At 53.2% G+C, this 20826-nt stretch overlaps 1 protein-coding gene across 1 annotated transcript in view; it reads left to right on the forward strand.

Annotated features, from left to right (window-relative positions):
* Window positions 1-20826, forward strand: part of MYO5A (myosin VA) — an 808830-nt gene that overhangs the window by 545421 nt on the left and 242583 nt on the right. The window lies entirely within an intron of this gene.

The raw sequence follows: 20826 nt of genomic DNA on the forward strand, positions 1-20826 counted from the left end.
GCCCGGGCAGGCTCGCCCTCAACTTGCCAGGCCGCAGCCAGGACGCCTGGCCACGCCCCCTCTCGCCTTTCCTGGGCAAACGCTCCGGGATAATATGTATATATATTGCTGCCCGATAAACGGGCTTTTCAGAGTGCCTGAGTGTTTGGTTTGATTAAAGCAACTCGGATGAATTCCAGCTTTATGTCGCGTCCATTCTTCCGATCGACGTGGGAGCCCCAGCTTCTTCAATTATTCGGTTTTTTTTTTTTTTTTACTGTGAAGACTGAAGATTGTGTGAATGTGACTCTGTGTGACTGATGTGAGTGTGACACGGTTACTACTGTAGTCTGTACTAGTATTGTATTACTTAGTTATTGTTAGTAATAGTACTAGACCCTACTAGTACTAGCTTAGCTACGAGTGAGGCTTTTGACGCAGACGTTCTACGTCTTAGGTTCAGTAACCAGTAATGTATTCGTAGGGACTCGTCTCGGGTCTTCTGCTCTAAATTCTGCTATCCTTCAATCATATTAAAAATGACCCGGTTGACCATGCATGACATGTGTCCATGATGTAACTGAATAGTGGCTTCTTTAATACTTGTTTAATACTTGTTTAATACTTTAATACTTTAATTAAATACTTGTTGCTTTTTTGTCTCTTTCTCTCTCTCTCTCCCGCTTTCCTTGGTCATTGACATTGTGACTGAGTATGATGCCTCTATCTAAAATTCTTAGGACAGTTACTCTTGCTGAGGACAATGAATTAACATACATGGGGGCCTGGGCCCTGTTGCATAAAAACTTGCGTTTAAACGCAATTCAAAAAATTAAACGGTGGGAGGGATTTTCGAAGCTCCACACGGTCTCCACGTTTTTCGAAGTTAAGTCTGTTCACAATTGTATTTTGTCGAAACTGTATTTATCTTTCGGTGTGTGAAGTTATTGTGTGCAACTTTGGTTGTTTCTCGGTGTTTATCTTTCATAAATTGATCGTCTGTTTGCCGTGTCGCGAGCAAGGCCTTTGCCGCGTCGCGAACGATTTGAAATCGAAGTTAAGTGATTGTTCCCATTTGTATTTTCGTTAAAACTGTATTTATTTATGGTGTTGTACGTATATTGTGTCCCGACGAAGATTTTTCGGTGCATATCTTTCATACCTGTATTGAAAATCGTGTTAATTCGTGTCGTGTCTTGAAGCCTTGTACAGTGTGCACTGTACAACCTTGAGGCTTTGTTTTTCTCTCAGCGGTCCGTCGTTTGTGATCCAATAACTTTCGTTCTCTGTATTCCCAGTCTTTTCACCCATAGCCTACTTCCTTGTGTAAATCTCAACTCAAAAAAAAACAAACAAAAAAAAAAAACAACAACATTTCCTTCTCTGTTCTCATTCGTTTATTCATTCTTATTCGTTCGTTCGTTCTTCGACCACGTGTTTCTCCCCCATTTCCCCAGATAGTTTTCACTCATTAACCTTCAATGTTTACACTTTCCCCTCAAGTTATGTATTCCGTCATATTTTATAACACCTTTTTCTTCTTCTTCTTCTTCCTTAAAAGGCTGCTTTCGACTTGCTCACCAAATCAATTCATCCCAAAAAAAATATCCATTTCCTATAGTGCCTTTTTTCTACATTCCCTAAACTCTCCTGTACTCCATCCTCCATCCAGCGTCCTTAAACGTATTTTTAACTCGAAGGTCACAAGAAACTCATTTTGCAATAAATGTTCGTTTCCCATAAATCGTACACTTTCAAAAATCCAATCTCACCCCTCCCCTCCAAATCTTCCCCATAACCCCTCCCCTCCAAATCTTCCCCATCACCCCTCCCCTCCAAATCTTCCCCATCACCCATCCCTTTCAAATCTCCCCCCTTGCCCCCTCCCTCCTAAACTACCCCCTCACCCCTCCCCGCCAAGACGCCCCCTCGCCCCTCCCCTCCTAGACTCCTGCCTCACCCCTCCCCTCCAAATCTCCCCCATATCCCATCCCTTTCAAATCCCTCCCCTTGTCCCTTCCCTCCCAAACTCCCCCCTCACCCCTCCCCTTCAAATCTCCCCACCCTCATTGCTTCTCAATTTCCCCCCTCTCACTCCCCCTCCTCAAAGCGTCCTCCCCGCTTCTTCCCCCTTCAAACTCTCACCTCCATCTCCCCCAACCTTCTGCCTCGCTCTTCCCCCTCCTCAAATAACACCTCATTGTGGCTCACCCAATCACCATCAAACCTTTTGTCCGCCCCATCCTTCCCTTTCTCCGAGCTATTCTGAAATCTCTGACACACCTTCAACAGCTCTCCCTACCTCTTCCACCTCTTCCACATCTTACCCTACCCCTCCTCCCCCCTGTTCTGTATCTGATGCTCTCCCTTCCTCTTCATTAACGGTATGGACCTCAAACATCCGGGGCCTTCGTTCAAACTTAACGGATCTCTCCATACAGGTTGCTTCTGTCAAACCAGACGTGATCTGCTTAACAGAAACTTTCCTCCTTTATGATGTCTCTGATTCCATAGTATCTCTCCCGGGCTACTCCCTCCTCCGGTATGATAGACCTGAGCCTCGTCCTGGAGGCGGGGTTGCTATCTTTATCAAAAACTCTCTTCCTCACTCGCCCTGCACTGCACTCTCTCCACCTCACCCCCAGGAATACCTCTGGCTACGGCTTCCCCTTCGCTCCCACCTCTTGTTCATATGTGTGTTGTACCGTCCACCAAACAGTGATGACTCCATCTACATCTCGCTGTCTGATGATATGGACCAACTTCTATCTACTCATCCCAACTCTCTCTTCCTCATATGTGGTGATTTCAACTGTCATCATGCCAGTTGGCTGGGTGTGGGTACCTCTCTCACCAGCCATGGCTCCTCAGCAAAGGACTTCTGCGACTCACTGGGACTGACACAATCTGTCAATTTCCCGACCCGGATCTCAGTCAACGGAGCATCTTCTCTTCTGGACTTGGTTATGACTAACTTCCCTGAAAATGTCTGCTGCTCTTCTTCTGCTCCGATCGGATCATCTGATCATGTCCTTGTTAAAGTGGACATCTCTCTGACCATCCTCAGGGAGCCTGCTCAGCGTCGACGAGTCTGGCATTTCACTCAGGCCAACTGGCACGGTCTTCAAGCATCCATCAATCATCTGGACTGGTCTCCCATCTCTACCACCTCTGACATCAACTCATCCTGGGAATTCTTCCAAAGTAAATTGCTCTCTCTCATGCACAGATTTATCCCATCTCGTCTTCAGTTGTCATACCCTTCCTCCCGTCCATGGTACACGGAATCTTGTAGTGAGGCTGTTGCCCAGAAACAACTTGCCTTCGTCTCCTGGAAAGCAAATCCAACGGAAGGAAATCTCATTTCCTTTCACAAAGCCCGAAACAAGTGTGTGTCCACCCTCAGAAGAGCCAGGAAACAATATCTCTCCGTTCTCAAGACCGAACTCTCTTATCTGTCTCCCTCTTCCAAATCCTGGTGGCGTCTGGTCAAATCCGTTTCTGGTGTTTGTTCCCCCTCCATCCCCTCCCTTACCTCAAACGGCTACACAGCTGACTCCGCACGTGAAAAAGCTGAATGCCTCAACTCTGTGTTTGCCTCTAAATCTTGTGTCCCAAACCCATCCCTCTCTGTACCCACCATACCCAGTCGTACCCTGCTGCTCCTGGACTCCGTGTCCTTTCCTCCTGACAAGGTGGAAAAGTTTCTGTCAACCCTCGACTCTGATTCTGCAACTGGACCCGACGGCATCAGCCCACGGGTCCTAAAATCCTGCTCTGCTGCTCTATCTCACCCTCTCTCTGTTCTCTTCACCCTCTCTTTTGCTCAAGGTCAACTGCCATCTGCTTGGAAATCAGCCAACATCACCGCTATGCACAAAAAAGGTGCAAAAACAGATCCTAGCAACTACAGACCAATCAGCCTTCTCCCAATTATCAGCAAAGTCATGGAATCCATCATTGCTTCGGATATGAAATCTTTCCTCTTCTCCAATGGCTTGATCTCTGATCATCAATTTGGTTTCAGACCAGGTCACTCTACTCTGGACATGTTGCTTCTGCTGTCTCAACAATGGATGGAGGTCCTCAATGCCAAACAGGAAATTAGAGCTGTCTCCCTCGACATATCACGTGCCTTCGACACGGTCTGGCACCCCGCTCTGCTCACCAAACTCTCCTCCTTTGGTATCCATGGAAATCTCCACGCATGGCTGGCGGACTTCCTCTCTAGTCGTAGTCAACGTGTGGCCCTGAATGGGTTTCTCTCATCTCCTCTTCCTGTTCAGGCTGGAGTTCCCCAAGGCAGTGTTCTGGGCCCCGTGCTTTTTCTGGTCTTCATCAATGATCTCTCTGACTCTCTCGAAAATCTTCTCTATCTCTTTGCTGATGACTCCACTCTCTGCCGCTCCATTCCTCTTCCCTCAGATCGGCAGTCTGCTGCCTCCTCACTCTCTGAAGACCTGGACAAAATCACAGACTGGTCAAACAAGTGGAACATGTCTTTCAATCCTGACAAATCTCACACTCTTACTATGTCTCTCCGAAAAGATCGACTGGACAACCCTCCCATCTACTTTCTCAACAATCCTCTCCAAGAAGTTCTGTCGCTCAAGATTTTGGGTCTCACTATCTGCCATGATCTTTCTTGGGAAAACCACATTTCCAAGCTGGCCTCCAAAGCCAGTCGCCGACTGGGCATCCTCCGTCGTGCGAAGTCCTTCCTCGGCACACCTGAGCTCCTCACCACATACAAGGCTTTCATCCGCAGCTCAATGGAATACTGTTCTCCCCTATGGGCCGGTGCTCCTGCCTCACACCTAGCTCGGCTTCACGCTGTTGAAACCAAAGCTTTCAGAATTATTGGAATCTCCCGCGATGAAGCTATCTCTGAGGGCCTTTCACTCACTCACCGCAGGCAGGTAGGTGGTCTTTCTGTCTTCTACCGACTCCTCTCCGGCCTTGCACCCCCAGCTCTCTCTGTGCTCTGTCCCCCAAATATTCCTACAGGTCGCACAAGATCTGCCAGCAACCCTCTGATGGTTAAACTGCCGAAATCTCGGCTCTCTGCTCACCTTCACTCTTTCATTCCTCTTTTCTCCCGCCTCTGGAACAAACTCCCTCACTCCCTTCAATCCCACTCCTCCCTCCAGGTCTTTAAAACAGCTGTTCACCACCATCTCTTATCTTCCCCCATCCAAAACCTTGATCTTTTCTACCCCCGCTAATTCACCCCAGATCCACCTTGTTTGAAATTCCAACTTCTTTCCTGGAAGTCCTGGCAGTGTCCATATGTTTTATACCTCTCCCACCGCCCCCTTCCCATGCCCCCCCCCAAAGCCCGCGCCCTCTCTCAGATCTCTCGATGTCTCCATGTCTCTCGGTCCCTGCTCTCAAATGTTGTGTTTGTGTCCTTCCCTCTCTCTCCCCATCTTGTCTACCGCTCCCGATGTTATATGTTTTATGTGTCGGTTTGTCTTTCTGTGTGATTAATGTTCGCTCTTTCACGAGCCTCGATCTTGTATACCAAAAAAAAACAAAAAAAAACGGTCGTCAGAAATGCCTCCATAAGAGTCCATGTGATTGGCTGAAATATGACATGCGTTTAACTTTTTATGCAACAGGGCCCTGGATGGGATTCTTTTATATTTGTCATCTTTGTCATTCTTTGTCATCTGAACATGTGTCTGCCATCTTGAATTTACATATAAAACTAGAACACCACTCAGTAGAGCGCATACTCCCGCCGTGGGTCAAGTTGGAATAGTACGATTTCACAAAAATTTGAGGGAGTAGTTCAGTGACAAGACAAGGCAACACAAGACAAGACAACACAAGACAGACACTGCACAGATATATATTTAGAATATATAGAAGATAATGTTAAAAAAAAAACAAGGCAATTTCACTTACATTTTCGGATTCAGCGTTCAATTATATATAAGTGAGTGTATTTTGAGGCATGTGTGACTTCAAATAAAATTGTAAGCCAGGAAAAACGTTCGTTTCATTCCTTAGGGATACAACATGTAAAACTGGCCCAAACGTCGAAACAAAACTCGCTCATTTTTAAGTCGTACAAGCTAATGCGACCACTCATTCTTCTGGGAAGAATCCCGTGCACATGCTTGTCACACTTATAACTCACCTAAGTCTTTATAAGTTCATCAAATACTGCCACCGCGATTGACATTCGCTGAGGTAAATGTTGATATCTCTTCTGAGGTGAAAAAAAAACAAAAAAAAAAACAGTTTTAAAGCATTATACGTATCAAAAGATACATTTTATGAAACGGAGACACCGAAAACACACTTTAGTGGTTTTAAAATGACAGAATATGTCTTTATTAGAAAGAAAAAAAAGGAACCTTGAAGCGACGCTGCTAAGAAAATCCACCGCTCTAACGCATAACCACGAGTTTAAACGACATTTACAACAAATATGAAACTATTTTCATATCACAATGTTAAATATAGAATATATTTAGAAGATAATGTCAAAAAAAATGAGCCCTATCTTCCAATGGTAAACAATCCTTCAAAAAATTCCTGGATCCGGAATAATATCCTGAGCTTCACCAAAAACGAATCAATTCTTCCTTATCCCAAGGGCAATCATCCCACCAACTTTCATCCAAATCCGGTCAGAACTTTTCCAGATATCTTGTTCACAAACACACGAACACACACACACACGGACACGATCGAATGCATTACTCCCTGGCGGGAGTAAATATATACAGGTGTGGCGGACACATTGTCAGTGGGCAATAATTCCACGCACCAGCGGGTGGCGCGAGCATCCGGGCGTGGAAGCGCAGCTCGGGCCACACCCGGAGCGAAGGGCCACGTCCGGCGGCCGCCACCACCACAAACCTGGTGCTACTATCATGCCAGGTTTGGCCACAAGGCTAGAACATGCCGCCCGCCGTGTTCTTTCGACGGGTCAGGAAACGACCAGGCCGGCGCTCACTTGCGGCCATGAGCGTCGGCCATTCCGGCAGCCTCCTGTTCATCACGGACACCTCGTCTGGTCGTCGTTTTCTGTGCGACACGGGAGCGCAGGTAAGCGTCCTCCCTGCCTCCGCGTCCGACAAGCAAGCCGTGGGCCGGGACCCCAACGGAACACCCATCCGCACATTCGGGAAGCGTTGCCTCTCACTGCGGTTCGGAGGGCAGCGCTTCCAATGGTCTTTCGTCACCGCCAGCATGCCAATGGCCCTACTCGGTGCGGACTTCCTTTGTGCGCATGGGCTGTTGGTGGACTTTAAGCGTCGACGTCTCGTCCAGGCCGAAACCTTCAGCTCGCTCGCTTGTTCACTGAGCGGCTCGTTGAGCAGCTCGCTGAGCAGCTCACCGAGCGGCTTGCCAAGCGGCTTGCTGAGTGGTTCCGTCCTGGCGAGGTTAGTCTGTACGCTTCAGGCAGTGGACGAGTTTAGCTGAGTGGTTCCTCCTCGCCAGTTTCCCGGCACTCACGCGGCCCACCTTTTCAGCGGTGGCCGTCAAACACGGGGTGGAGCACCGGTCTACGCCCGGGCACGCCGCCTCAAACCCACGAAGCTCGCCGTGGCGAAAGCGGAGTTCGCCACGCTGGAGCGGCTGGGCATCGTTCGGCGCTCCAACAGCGCTTGGGCCTCTCCTCTGCACATTGTGCCCAAGCCCGGTGGCGGATGGCGGCCGTGCGGTGACTACCGCCGGCTCAACGACGCCACCACCCCCGACCGCTACCCGTTCCCGCATATTCAGGACTTTTCCACCCGGTTGGCAAACACGAACGTTTTCTCCAAGGTGGACCTCATCCGGGGCTACCACCAGGTCCCCGTACAACCGGACGATGTACCAAAGACGGCCGTCATCACCCCTTTCGGCCTCTTTGAGTTCCTGCGGATGCCTTTTGGGTTGAAAAATGCGGCCCAGGCGTTCCAGCGGCTCATGGACAGCGTATTGCGCAACTTACCTTTCATCTACGTCTACCTGGACGACATCCTAGTAGTGAGCGCGTCCCGGGATGAGCACCTGCTCCACCTCCGCACGCTCTTCGAATGCCTGGGTAGTCTGGTAAAAATCTGGTTTTTTTGGTAAAAAAAATCTAATAAAAATAATAAAAAATCTGGTAAAAACCTGGTAAAAATCCAAATCTCCACCATGCACGCCATGGCCTGATAATCAACCCCGCGAAGTGCCGTTTCGGCGTCACCGCCATCGATCTTGGGGCACCGCATCACCAGGCACGGGGCCATCCCTTTACCGGCCAAGGTGGAGGCGGTCAGGAGTTTCCCGCGCCCCTGCACAATCAAGGGGCTCCAGGAATTCCTGGGCATGGTGAATTTTTATCACCGCTTCGTGCGCCGCATCGCCCAGCTCCTGCGCCCCCTGCACGAGGCCCTTCGGGGAAAGCCAGGCAAAGGTGACATCGCCTGGATGGAGCTGATGGCCATGTCGTTCGCGGGCGCAAAGCTGGCCTTGGCCAAAGCCACCATGCTGGCGCACCGGGCGCCCGATGCACCAATCGCTCTCACCACTGACGCGTCGGACTACGCGGTGGGCGCGGTGCACGAGCAGTGGTTGAGTGGTGCTTGGCAGCCACTGGCGTTTTTTAGCCGGCAGCTTCGCCCGCACGAACGCCGCTACAGCACCTTCGACCGCGAGCTGCTCGGGCTCCACCTGGCGGTCCGACACTTCCGCCATCTGCTCGAGGGCTGCCCGTTCACGGCTTTTGTCGAACACAAGCCCCTTGTTTTCGCGATGGCCAAGGTCGCCGAGCCATGGTCGGCCCGGCAGCAACGTCACCTCTCTGCCGTGTCCGAGTACACGACGGACATCCGTCATGTCGCGGGTAAGGACAACCCGGTGGCGGATTGCCTTTCCCGGTCCGTCGCACACGCGTTCCACCTCGGGATCGACTATGCCCGGATGGCGGAGGACCAGACCGCCGACCCCGACGTCCAGGCCTTGCGGACCGCCGTCTTACGGGCCTCCGAGTCACCGAGGTGCCGTTCGATGTTGCGGGCACTGCCCTCTTGTGCGACGTCTCCCTCGGCCGGCCTCGCCCCATCGTGCCCGCTGGTTGGCAGTGCGCGGTTTTTGACGCCATCCACGGCCTGACCCACCCAGGCACGAAGGCCTCCCAGAAGCTCGTCGCGACCAAGTTCGTCTGGCATGGCCTCAGGAAGAACGTCCGCGACTGGGCCAGGACGTGCCTCGTGTGTCAGCGCGCAAAGGTCAACCGCCACACCCAGGCCCCGTTGGCCCCGTTTACGGTGCCCGAGCGTCGGTTCGACCACGTCCACGTCGACTTGGTGGGACCTCTGCCCCCCTCGCGGGGTTTCACCCACCTCCTCACCATGGTGGACCGCACCACCCGGTGGCCGGAGGCCGTGGCATTGGCGGCGACGGCTGCGGCTGACGTCGCACAAGCCTTCATCGCCACGTAGATTGCCCGGTTCGGTGCCCCCTCGGACATCTCGTCCGACCGCGGCCCCCAGTTCACCTTGGAGCTCTGGGGAGCGGTGGCGCAAGGGCTCGGCGTCAAGCTGCACCGCACCACGGTCTACCACCCCCAGGCCAACGGCCTGTGCGAGCGCTTTCATCGCTCAATGAAGGCCGCGCTCCAGGCCAGCCTCCGCGACGGCAGCTGGGCCGATAGGCTCCCCTGGGTCCTGCTGGGCCACAGGACGGCACCCAAGGACGACCTGCGTGCGTCCTTGGCGGAGCTGGTCTTCGGACAACCACTGCCGGTACCGGGCGAATTTATCCCCGACTCCACGGCTCCTTGGTCCGCGGCGCAACAGTGCTGCACCCTGCAGGAGACCGTCAGGAGGTTCGCCCCGGTGCCGACGGCGCACCACGGTTGCCCGTCCTCCCACGTCGCCCCGGAGCTTCGCACGGTGGAGTACGTTTTCGTCCGGCACGACGCCTACCGGGCACCGCTGCGGCCCCCGTACGACAGGCCCTTCCGCGTGCTGGAGACCGGGGACAAACATTTCATCGTGGACATCGGCGGTACTCCAGATCGTATCTCCGTGGACCGCCTCAAGCCGGCCCACCTCGATCTGGACCACCCCCCCGCAAGCAGCTCTGCCTCCGCGTCGAGGCCGCCCCCCGGCGGTCAGACCCCCGGCACCCCCAGCCCCGCCGTCCCGCTACCCCCCAGCCCTGCACGCATCGCCAGAGGGCGTTTCGGCCGGGTCATCCGGCTTCCCCGCAAGCTCACCCTTCATGTGCGCGGGAATTCTGGAGGGGCGCGTGTAGCGGACACATTGTCAGTGGGCAATAATTCCGCGCACCAGCGGGTGGCGCGAGCGTCCGGGCGTGGAAGCGCAGCTCGGGCCACGCCCGGAGCGAAGGCGTCACGAGACGCAGGGTGGAACTGAGGACATGCCCCACCTTTCGGCCGACCGGCCACGCCCGGGGCAAGGCGTGGCCTCGGGACATATATGCGGGCTCGATAGTCGAGCCCGCCCAGTGTTTACGTGCGAGCTTTTAATAAAGCATTTCAATTTGTACAACGCGTTGTGGCCTACCTTCTTGGCAAACGAATCGTGTGTGCACAGCACCACACAGGTGTAATTCAGTATGATTCTCAAAATGAATGTGCTCATAAGAAACCTGCATGTTCATTTTACACGTTCTTTTCAAAAAAAAAAAAGTGTAAAACGCAGATTACCACTTTATCATCTTGCTTGTAATCTACACTCTTGCTTATTTTCCTTACTAACTACTAAATAAGATAAAGTGATGAGTGTATATCATTGCCTTATTTTGTTTTCATTATATGGAAAGAAGTAACTACTCCTGTGCAAATCCTATCTTCTCCCTTATCAGGAGGCAGCATTGTACTCCAGGTTATCATGCTGAGTGCTATTGTAGCGGTTCCCGCTGAATGTACACAATCGCCTTGCACCTGCCAGGACGCGGCCAGGGCGCGATCGCCATGCCGGGCTCGTCCGGACGGGCCCAGACGCGCCTCTCCTGGGCATTCCCGGGCACGCCCGAACCTCCCGGGCACGCCCGGTCTCGTCTTTTCCGGGCATGCCCGCTCTCGCCTTTCCAGGGCTCGCCCAGAGTGCCCGGGCACGCCCAGCCTCGACTTGCCAGGCCGCGTCCAGGACGCCCGGGCATGTCCAGACTCGCCTTTCCAGGGCTCGCCCAGAGCGTCCGGGCATGCCCGCTCTCGCCTTTCCAGGGCTCGCCCAGAGCGCTCGGGCACGCCCAGCCTCGACTTGCCAGGCCGCGTCCAGGACGCCCGGGCATGTCCAGACTCGCCTTTCCAGGACTCGCCCTTGACACCCGGGCATGCCCGGTCTCGGTTTTCCCGGGCAAACACCCCGGCATAAATGTGTATATATATTGCTGCCTGATAAACGGGCTTGTCAGAATACCTGAGCTGTTTTGTTTCAATAAAGCAACTCGGACGAATTCCATCTTTGGTCGCGTCAATTCTTTTGACTCGCGTTGGAGCGCAGCTCCTTCACTGGTGACCTACCGACATGGACACGGCAGTGACTCTTAAACTGCCTACCTTCTGGGAGGCTCACGCGGCTGTTTGGTTCGCCCAGGCGGACTCCCAGTTCGCCCTGCGAGGCATCACCGCGGACGACACCCGCTTCCACCACGTCGGGGCAGCGCTCGGTTCCGCCACCGCGGCCCGCGCCCTGAGCCTCCTCGAGCACCCGCCGGCTGCCGACAAGTATGACGCGCTGAAGATGCTCCTCCTCGACGCTTTCGCCCTCTCACCGGTGGCACGCGCACGGCGCCTGCTCGACCTGCCCGAGCTCGGCGACACGCGCCCGTCCGAGCGCATGGACTATATGCTCTCGTTGCTCGGTGAGCACTCTCCGGATTTTCTGTTCCGCGAGCTGTTCCTTCGCCAGCTGCCTCACCTGGTACGCCTCGTCCTGGCTGGCACGTCGATCACCGATCCCCGCGCCCTCGCCAGGGAAGCCGATAAGATCTCCTCGGCGGGCCAACACATCGGCACGGCTACCTGGAGCCTGCCGCCATCCGAGGCGACGCCCACGACGCCCGAGCGCCCTGCGCGGCTGGAGGCCGAACTGCCGGTGCAACTGGTGGCCGCCACGCCGCGCCGACCACTTCCGACACGACGGCCGGGGCCTCCACCTGACCAGGCGTGGTGTTATTACCACGCCAGGTTCGGACACAAGGCTCGGATGTGCCGACCCCCGTGCACTTTCGGCAAGTCGGGAAACGGCCGGGCCGGCGTTCATTCCCAGCCATGAGCGCCGGCCACTCGGGCAACTTGTTTTTATTCGGGACAAAGCGTCCGGGCGGCGTTTCCTTTGTGACACCGGCGCCCAACTGAGCTTCATACCCGCCTCCGAGCAGGACAGGCGGGACGCCGTTTGCGGCCCCTCTTTGGTCGCTGCTAATGGCTCGGCCATACGCACTTTCGGCCCGTGCGACGTCACCCTCTGCTTCGGCAGCCAGCGCTTTCAGTGGACCTTTGTGACTGCCTGCGTCCCCATAGCTTTGCTGGGCGCCGACTTCCTCTGCGCGCACGGGCTGCTGGTCGACATCAAACGTCGTCGCCTTGTCAACGCCGAGACCTTCAGCTCCCTGGCGTGCACGATGAGCAGCTCCGCGCCGACCAAACTGGCGTGCGCCCTCCCGACGGCGAACGAGTTCGCTCGCCTGCTCACAGAATTCCCGGCCCTCACGCGGCCGACGTTTTCGGCCGTCGCAGTGCGGCATGGGATCGAGCACCACATACCCACTACGGGCCCGCCGGTCTATGCCAGGGCCCGCCGCCTCGACCCGGCCAAGCTCGCCATGGCAAAGGCCAAGTTGGACGCGTTGGAGCACCTCGGCATCGTGCGGCGCTCCAATAGCGCGTGGGCCTCACCACTGCACATCGTGCCAAAGCCGGGGGGCGGATGGCGCCCGTGTGGTGACTACCGCCGCCTCAACGACGCTACCACCCCCGACAGGTACCCGATCCCACACATCCAGGACTTTTCCGCCCGTTTGGCGGGACGGGTCATATTTTCCAAAATTGACCTGATACGGGGATACCACCAGGTACCTGTCCGGGTGGCCGACGTCCCGAAGACGGCCGTCATCACGCCGTTCGGCCTGTTCGAATTTTTGAGGATGCCGTTTGGCCTCAAGAACGCGGCCCAGTCGTTCCAGCGCTTAATGGACGGCGTGTTGCGCGACCTTCCATTTCTTTTCGTCTATCTGGACGACATCCTCGTCGCCAGCACGTCCCACGCCGACCACCTCCTCCACCTCCGAACACTGTTCGGTCGCCTCAGCGAGCACGGCTTAATTGTCAACCCGGCCAAATGCCACTTCGGCACGACGACCGTTGACTTTTTGGGCCACCGCATCACCAAGACCGGGGCCGTGCCACTGCCGACCAAGGTCGAGGCCATCACCACGTTCCCGCAACCCCGTTCCATCAAGGCCCTACAAGAGTTCCTCGGCATGGTGAATTTTTATCACCGATTCGTGCCCCGCACTGCTCAGCTCATGCGGCCCCTTTACGAGGCCCTCCTGGGCAAGCCGGCCAAGCATGACATCGTTTGGTCCGCGGCCATGGACGCGGCCTTCACGAGCGCAAAACGGGCCCTCGCCGACGCAACGCTGCTGGCTCACCCGGTGCTCAACGCGCCCATCGCCCTCACTACGGACGCCTCTAAGTACGCGGTGGGCGCGGGGTTTGGCAGCCACTCGCTTTTTTCAGCCGGCAGCTCCGGCCGAACGAGTTAAAATACAGCACGTTCGACCGCGAGCTGCTCGGTCTATTCCTGGCCGTTCGCCATTTCCGACACCTCCTGGAGGGCCGCCCGTTCACGGCTTTTGTCGACCACAAGCCGTTGGTCTACGCAATGGCCAAAGTCACAGAGCCGTGGTCGGCCTGCCAGCAGCGCCACCTCTCCGCCGTGTCGGAATTCACCACGGACATCCGGCACGTCGCCGGCAAAGACAACGCTGTGGCCGACTGTCTTTCTCGGGCCAGCGCGAACGCGGTCCACCTCGGCGTGGACTTCGCGCTCATGGCGGCCGACCAGACCACCGACACCTCGGTGCAGGCCCTCTGGGCAGCGGACACGGGCCTCCGCCTGGCCGACATCCCCTTCGCAGGCACCGTCCTGCTCTGCGACGTCTCCCAGGGCCAGCCTCGCCCCATCGTGCCCGTTTCCTGGCAGCGCCGCATCTTCGCCTCCATCCACGGCCTTTCTCACCCGGGCCGGAAAGCTTCTCAGAAGCTGGTGTCGGCGCGTTTCATCTGGCACGGCCTTCGACGGAACGTCCGCGACTGGGCCAACGCCTGCACGGCCTGCCAGCGGGCCAAGGTCCACCGCCACACCCAGGCCCCGCTAGCACCTTTCACCGTGCCTGCACGGCGTTTCGACCACGTCCACTTGGACCTGGTGGGTCCCCTGCCCCCATCGCGGGGGTTCACCCACCTGCTCACCATGGTGGACAGGACCACCAGGTGGCCGGAGGCCGTGCCCCTCACCTCCATCACCACCACCACCGCGCAGGCGTTCATCGCCACCTGGGTCGCGCGCTTCGGCGCACCGGCGGACATCTCGTCCGACCGCGGCCCACAGTTCACGTCCGAACTTTGGGGCACGGTCGCCCGCTCGTTGGGGGTCATGCTGCACCGCACCACGGCCTACCACCCCCAAGCCAACGGGTTGTGCGAGCGGTTTCACCGCTCCATGAAGGCCGCACTCATGGCCGGCCTTCAGGACGACGGTTGGACCGACCGGCTGCCGTGGGTCCTTTTGGGCATCCGCACGGCCCCCGAGGAGGACCTCCGGGCGTCCGCCGCCGAGCTCGTCTATGGCCAGCCGCTCCGCGTCCCGGGCGAGTTCGTGCCCGACGCTACCAGTCCCTACCAGTCCCTGTGCTCGGACCTCCAGGAGGCCGCCCGACGATTTGCCCCCGTGCCAACGTCCTGCCACGGTGGCCCCCAGTCCTACGTCCCCCCGGCGCTTCGCACAGTGGAGTATGTCTTTGTGCGTCATGACGCGCACTGGGGGCCACTCCGGCCGCCGTACGACGGGCCCTTCTGGGTCCTGCGACGGGGCGACAAGTCCTTCGTCGTCGACGTTGGCGGCCGGTCGGACCGGATCTCTGTGGACCGCCTCAAACCGGCGCACGTGGACGTCGACCGACCACCACGGTTGGCCCTTCCTCCGCGGCGAGGCCGCCCCCCGTCCACAGTTCCCCCCGCTCGACCACCCACCACCGGATCGGACCCCCCCCCCCCACGACCCTCCAGGGGTCGCTTCGGCCGGGTCATCCGGACCCCCCTTAAATTGACCCTGCCGGTGCAGGTCGATTCTGGAGGGGCGGTTCCCGCTGAATGTACACAATCGCCTTGCACCTGCCAGGACGCGGCCAGGGCGCGATCGCCATGCCGGGCTCGTCCGGACGGGCCCAGTCGCGCCTCTCCTGGGCATGCCCGGACTCGCTGTTCCCGGGCACGCCCGAACCTCCCGGGCACTCCCGGTCTCGTCTTTCCCGGGCATGCCCGCTCTAGCCTTTCCAGGGCTCGCCCAGAGCGCCCAGGCACGCCCAGCCTCGACTTGCCAGGCCGCGTCCAGGACGCCCGGGCATGTCCAGACTCGCCTTTGCAGGGCTCGCCCAGAGCGTCCGGGCATGCCCGCTCTCGCCTTTCCAGGGCTCGCCCAGAGCGCTCGGGCACGCCCAGCCTTGACTTGCCAGGCCGCGTCCAGGACGCCCGGGCATCTCCAGACTCGCCTTTCCAGGACTCGCCCTTGACACCCGGGCATGCCCGGTCTCGGTTTTCCCGGGCAAACGCCTCGGCATAAATGTGTATATATATTGCTGCCCGATAAACGGGCTTGTCAGAATACCTGAGCTGTTTTGTTTCAATAAAGCAACTCGGACGAATTCCGTCTTTGGTCGCGTCAATTCTTTCGACTCGCGTTGGAGCGCAGCTCCTTCACTATCGTCATTTTTGTAACATAACAACAATCAATCGAGCAATCGCCAGATACAGAAGGAAGAAAGGTATTGCCAATCTAAAGCTAGTAATATTAAATCTTGTTTAACATTTTATTTTTGTTTAGGCATAAAAGAGCAAATAATGATAATTAATTGAATAAGTTTTTTGTAAAAGTAATCAGACAGTTTGAACTTAATCTATCTATAATTCCAGTAATCTCTGTGTGTATGTGTGTGTGTATGTGTGTATGTGTGTGTGTCTGTGTGTCTGTGACCGCTGTTTCTCGACAACCACGGGTCCGATATACTTGAAACGTGCCAGGTATATTGCTGGGGACCTGAGGATGTGCCTTTTCAAGGTTTCATATTAATCGGAGAAGTAGTTACCGAGCTATGTCCAAAAAACGATTCAACCAATCAGAGAGCAGCGAGCTATCACGTGTGCCGAACGTGGCGAACAGACTCTGCCTCGGACGGCACATTTGAGAGCGTATTCATTTATTTCACATTGGCAAACTATGTTGGCGCTATGTTGGCGTTAAACTATGTTTTAAAACTAATTAAAACTAATTTGCGATTCATCGTAACTGCGATATGCGACCTTCCGGACAGTCAAATGAGGACGTCACTTCCGGACTTACGGATAGTCATAGTGACGACGTACTGATGCTGAACGTGGCGAGCAGACGCTGCCTCGGACGGCACATTTGAGAGCGTATTCATTTATTTGACGTTGCAATCTGTGTTGATTGTTGTAAGGTACGATCGATTGTAGTACACGTTTATAATAACTCTGCCGATACAGGCCCGATTAACTGCAGCGCCATCCGAGCTGCGGCGTCGGGACGATACATTAATTGTACGGTCACATCACGCACTTACGGGCACGCCCATGGGCCCATGGGCACGCCCATGCATGCATGGGCGAAGACATTTTTTTTTTTTTTTTGGCAAGGAACGGGCACCCACGTACGGGCACGTCCTAGTCTATCTATAATTCCAGTAATCTCTGTGTGTATGTGTGTGTGTATGTGTGTGTGTCTGTGTGTCTGTGACCGCTGTTTCTCGACAACCACGGGTCCGATATACTTGAAACTTGCCAGGTATATTGCTGGGGACCCGAGGATGTGCCTTTTCAAGGTTTGAAATTAATCGGACAAGTGGTTCCCAAGGTATGGTCACCGTACTCGCAAGCCGTTCGCTTTGGCTTTGCGAATGGACCAAACCATTTCATGTAAATAGAGGGGGGGGTTCTACCGTACTCGCAAGCCGTTCGCTTTGGCTTTGCGAAGACCAAACCATTTCATGTAAATAGAGGGGGGGGGGGGGGTTCTGTGGTCGTTACTGCCACGTGGTTTCAAAGTTTTTTTTTGTTTTTGTTGTTTACACGCATGTTTTTTTGCACCCACGTACGGGCACGCCCTAGTAATTGTAATGCATGCAATGAAAATGTCATTCATTTCATTAAACATGTTCGTAGAGGTAGAGTTCAGGTTAGCATTCCAGTGTGCTTTTACCCTTGTAAAAGGCCACCAGTATTCATTTGTGACCATTAGAATATTTATTTAGTCATTTTATCAGATTTATGTAATTAGACATATAATTCTGGGTAGTATACAGGGTCTTTTTTTGTTCCTTTTCACAGAAGCTGGCAAGACCCAAGCAGGCTCGGATGATTCCCTTCATGATGAACCACCTGACCCGGCCCCCAAGAGACTGCTTCGGTCCAACATACATGTTAGTGATGGTCAACAGACAGAAGCTCGGCAGCTGGATCGAAAGCATGTCCTCCCAGTGCAATGCATCATCTGCAAAGGCACACAGTACATCAAAGAACAATGCACTGGTAAAAGAAAAGTAGAGAAATTAGTTCAATGTGAGACCAAACAAGGTGGGCAGTTAGTAACTGCTGCCATTATTAAGCAAGATGAAGCATTATTACTGCACATTAGGGACAAGGATCTTGTAGCTCTTGAAGCTAGATATCATAAATCATGCTATCTTAGATATATTAAGGTTCTTGCTAAGTCTATAGAAATAAGCAAGCAAGAATATCAGCAACAAATGTATGAGAAGTCATATATCAGTTTCTGAAAAAAAGTCATTGAGGAGCGAATCAACCGAGGCAAGGAGATCTTGAGACTTTCCAAACTAAATCAGCTGTTCATCAAGGAGGTACGAGAATTAGAGAACACTGATGCTTCATCTTACAAGACGGGCCGCTTGAAGGCAAGATTGAAAAGATCACATCCTGTTTTGTGTTTTGGCAGACCATCAAGACAAATAGAGAGTGACATTGTGTTTGTCGAATCCCTTTGTGTTGAAGAGGTGGTTGAAGATGTTGTGGAAAGTTGAATGGATGGAAAGTTGTAGATGATGAATTAGACATCAACTGGGGTGATCTGCCTCCAGCACCGAGCAGCTTGCTTGAACTGACATATTGTTCATGCAAGAAAACGAACTGTGAGAAGCCATCTGGTACAGGCAAATGAAGATATTCTTGTCGACATCATGGTGTGTCATGTACAGATCTTTGCAAGTGTGTCAACTGCAGAAACTCTATTACTACGAAAGAGTTTGATTCTGATGAAGAATAATCAGATGAGGAGTAGATACTTCAGGACACAGTGACCATGTCATAAGTATGTGTGATACCACATTGTTCAGTGTTGTAAATGAATAGTGTTGAAAATGTAAAAATTTAGTGCAAGATAAGGGCGGTATTTGTACTCGTCCTGAGATGTGTATTACTTTAGGATATCATCATTAGTACACAGCTGTAAGGAGAAAGGACGGGAACAGTGGTGAGTTTGAGGTGAAGGTGGGAGTGCATCAGGGGTCGGTACTAAGTCCACTACTATTTGTAGCTGTGATGGAGGTGCTGGCTCAGAACGTAAAGGAGGGTTTACCGTGGGAGTTGTTGTATGTAGATGATCTTGTGTTGATTGCGGAAAGTATGGATCGACTGAAGGAAAAGATGAACACGTGGAAGGAATGTATGGAGACAAAAGGTCTGAAGGTGAATATCGGAAAGACGAAGGTGATGGCAAGTGGTAAAGCATGTGGTGAGGTGGAAAGAACTGGGAAGTGTCCATGTGCTGTGTGCAGGAAGGGTGTCGGAGTGAACACCATTCAGTGTACAATGTGCGCTGAGTGGGTTCATCACAAATGTAGTGGTCTGAGAGGGTCATTAACCAGTGTGGCAGCTACATTCAAATGTAAGGTGTGCACAGAGGGAGCTGCAGATGGAGGAAATGTTGAGTTGGATCTTGGAGACGGCGTGAAGCTGGAAGGTGTCAAAACATTTTGCTACCTCGGAGACATGCTGAATGGAGAAGGTGGATCAGACTCGGCAACGGTTGCTCGAGTGAGATGTGCATGGAAGAAGTTTCGGGAATTGAGTGGCATGCTGATGATGAGGGGAGTGTCGTTGAAGCTGAAGGGAAAGGTGTATGCTGCATGTGTGAGAAGTGTTATGATTTATGGGAGCGAGACATGGGTAATGAACGTAGAGCAGCAACGAAGGTTGGAAAGGGTGGAAATGCGAATGGTTCGACGGATGTGCGGAGTATCGTTGAGAGAGAGGAAGACAAATGATGAATTGCGAAAGATGATGGGAATAGAGCCTGTGATTGATGCTGTGAAGAGGAACAGGTTGAGATGGTTTGGTCATGTGTTGAGGAAGGATGAAAGTGACTGGTTGAGAAGTGATGGAAATGAATGTAGAAGGAAGTAGAGGACGGGGAAGACCGAGAAAGACTTGGCTAAAGATGGTGGAAGAAGAAATGCGGGCAAGGGGGTTAACAAGGAGAGAAGCAGAAAATAGGGCAAAATGGAGAAGATTGTCATGGGGACCGCAAGGCTAACCCCCGCTCTAGCAGGGAAAATGGCCTTTTAAAATGCATGTTGTTGTTGTTGTATCATCATTCGTACAGGTTCCACTTTTCCTATTCAGGAATACATAGTAAATGTATTGCAACAAGATTATAATTTTGTGAATACCTTTTTTACATTTATTTATTTTTGCTTTGTAAGAGTGGACTGTTATCATGTTGGCATATTCTATACAAATCTCTGTTAGGAGGGTCGATTGCCAAAACTGTACATGTATTGTTATAAAGAGTTTGATTCCTATCAAGAAGACTCGGATGAGGAGTAGATTCATTACTTTATTTACACGTGTGTGTGTGTGTGTGTGTGTGTGTGTGTGTGTGTGTGTGTGTGTGTGTGTGTGTGTGTGTGTGTGTGTGTGTGTGTGTGAGAGAGAGAGAGAGAGAGAGAGGGAGTGGCCCTATATCAATCACCCACAGCCATGTAATAATCCCTATGAATACAAAGACATCAGAATTGCAATGGAGTAATACACAGCTATATCAGAATGGGCACAAGATGGCGCTGTAGATTTTGCTAATTAGCATAACTAATTAATGTGCAACTTTTTGCACTGACGAGTTGTGAATTCTTTCTCAGTGATTTTTTAAATCTAAATCTTTGCAAAATTTTAGGTAGATACCAGAGGTGGGTCACGAAAGTCAAAAACTAGACAGATTTTGGAGGCTTGGCCCGCTGTCTATATGTTGACCTTTTGGCCTATGTTGACCTTTTAGCCTATGTTGACCTTTTGACCTATGCTGATCTCAAAAATAGTTGGTGCCTGAATTCAGTTAGCTGATATGTAAATCCTTTTCAAGTTGCAAGTCAGTTGGATGAAAATTGAGGATTTTATTATTTTGAAGAAAGGTGGTTGACCTTTGGCATATGTTGACCTTTTGACCTTTTGACCTAAAAATGAAGGGGATTCTGTCGGACCACGAACTCTACCATTTGTTGAAGTTTCGTGAAGATCGGTTTAAAATTGTGATTTTAAATCACAAACACACACACACACACACACACACACACACA

Source organism: Myxine glutinosa, chromosome 2 (genome assembly GCF_964187855.1).
Source record: "Myxine glutinosa chromosome 2, kmMyxGlut1.1, whole genome shotgun sequence".
Lineage (NCBI taxonomy): Eukaryota > Metazoa > Chordata > Myxini > Myxiniformes > Myxinidae > Myxine > Myxine glutinosa.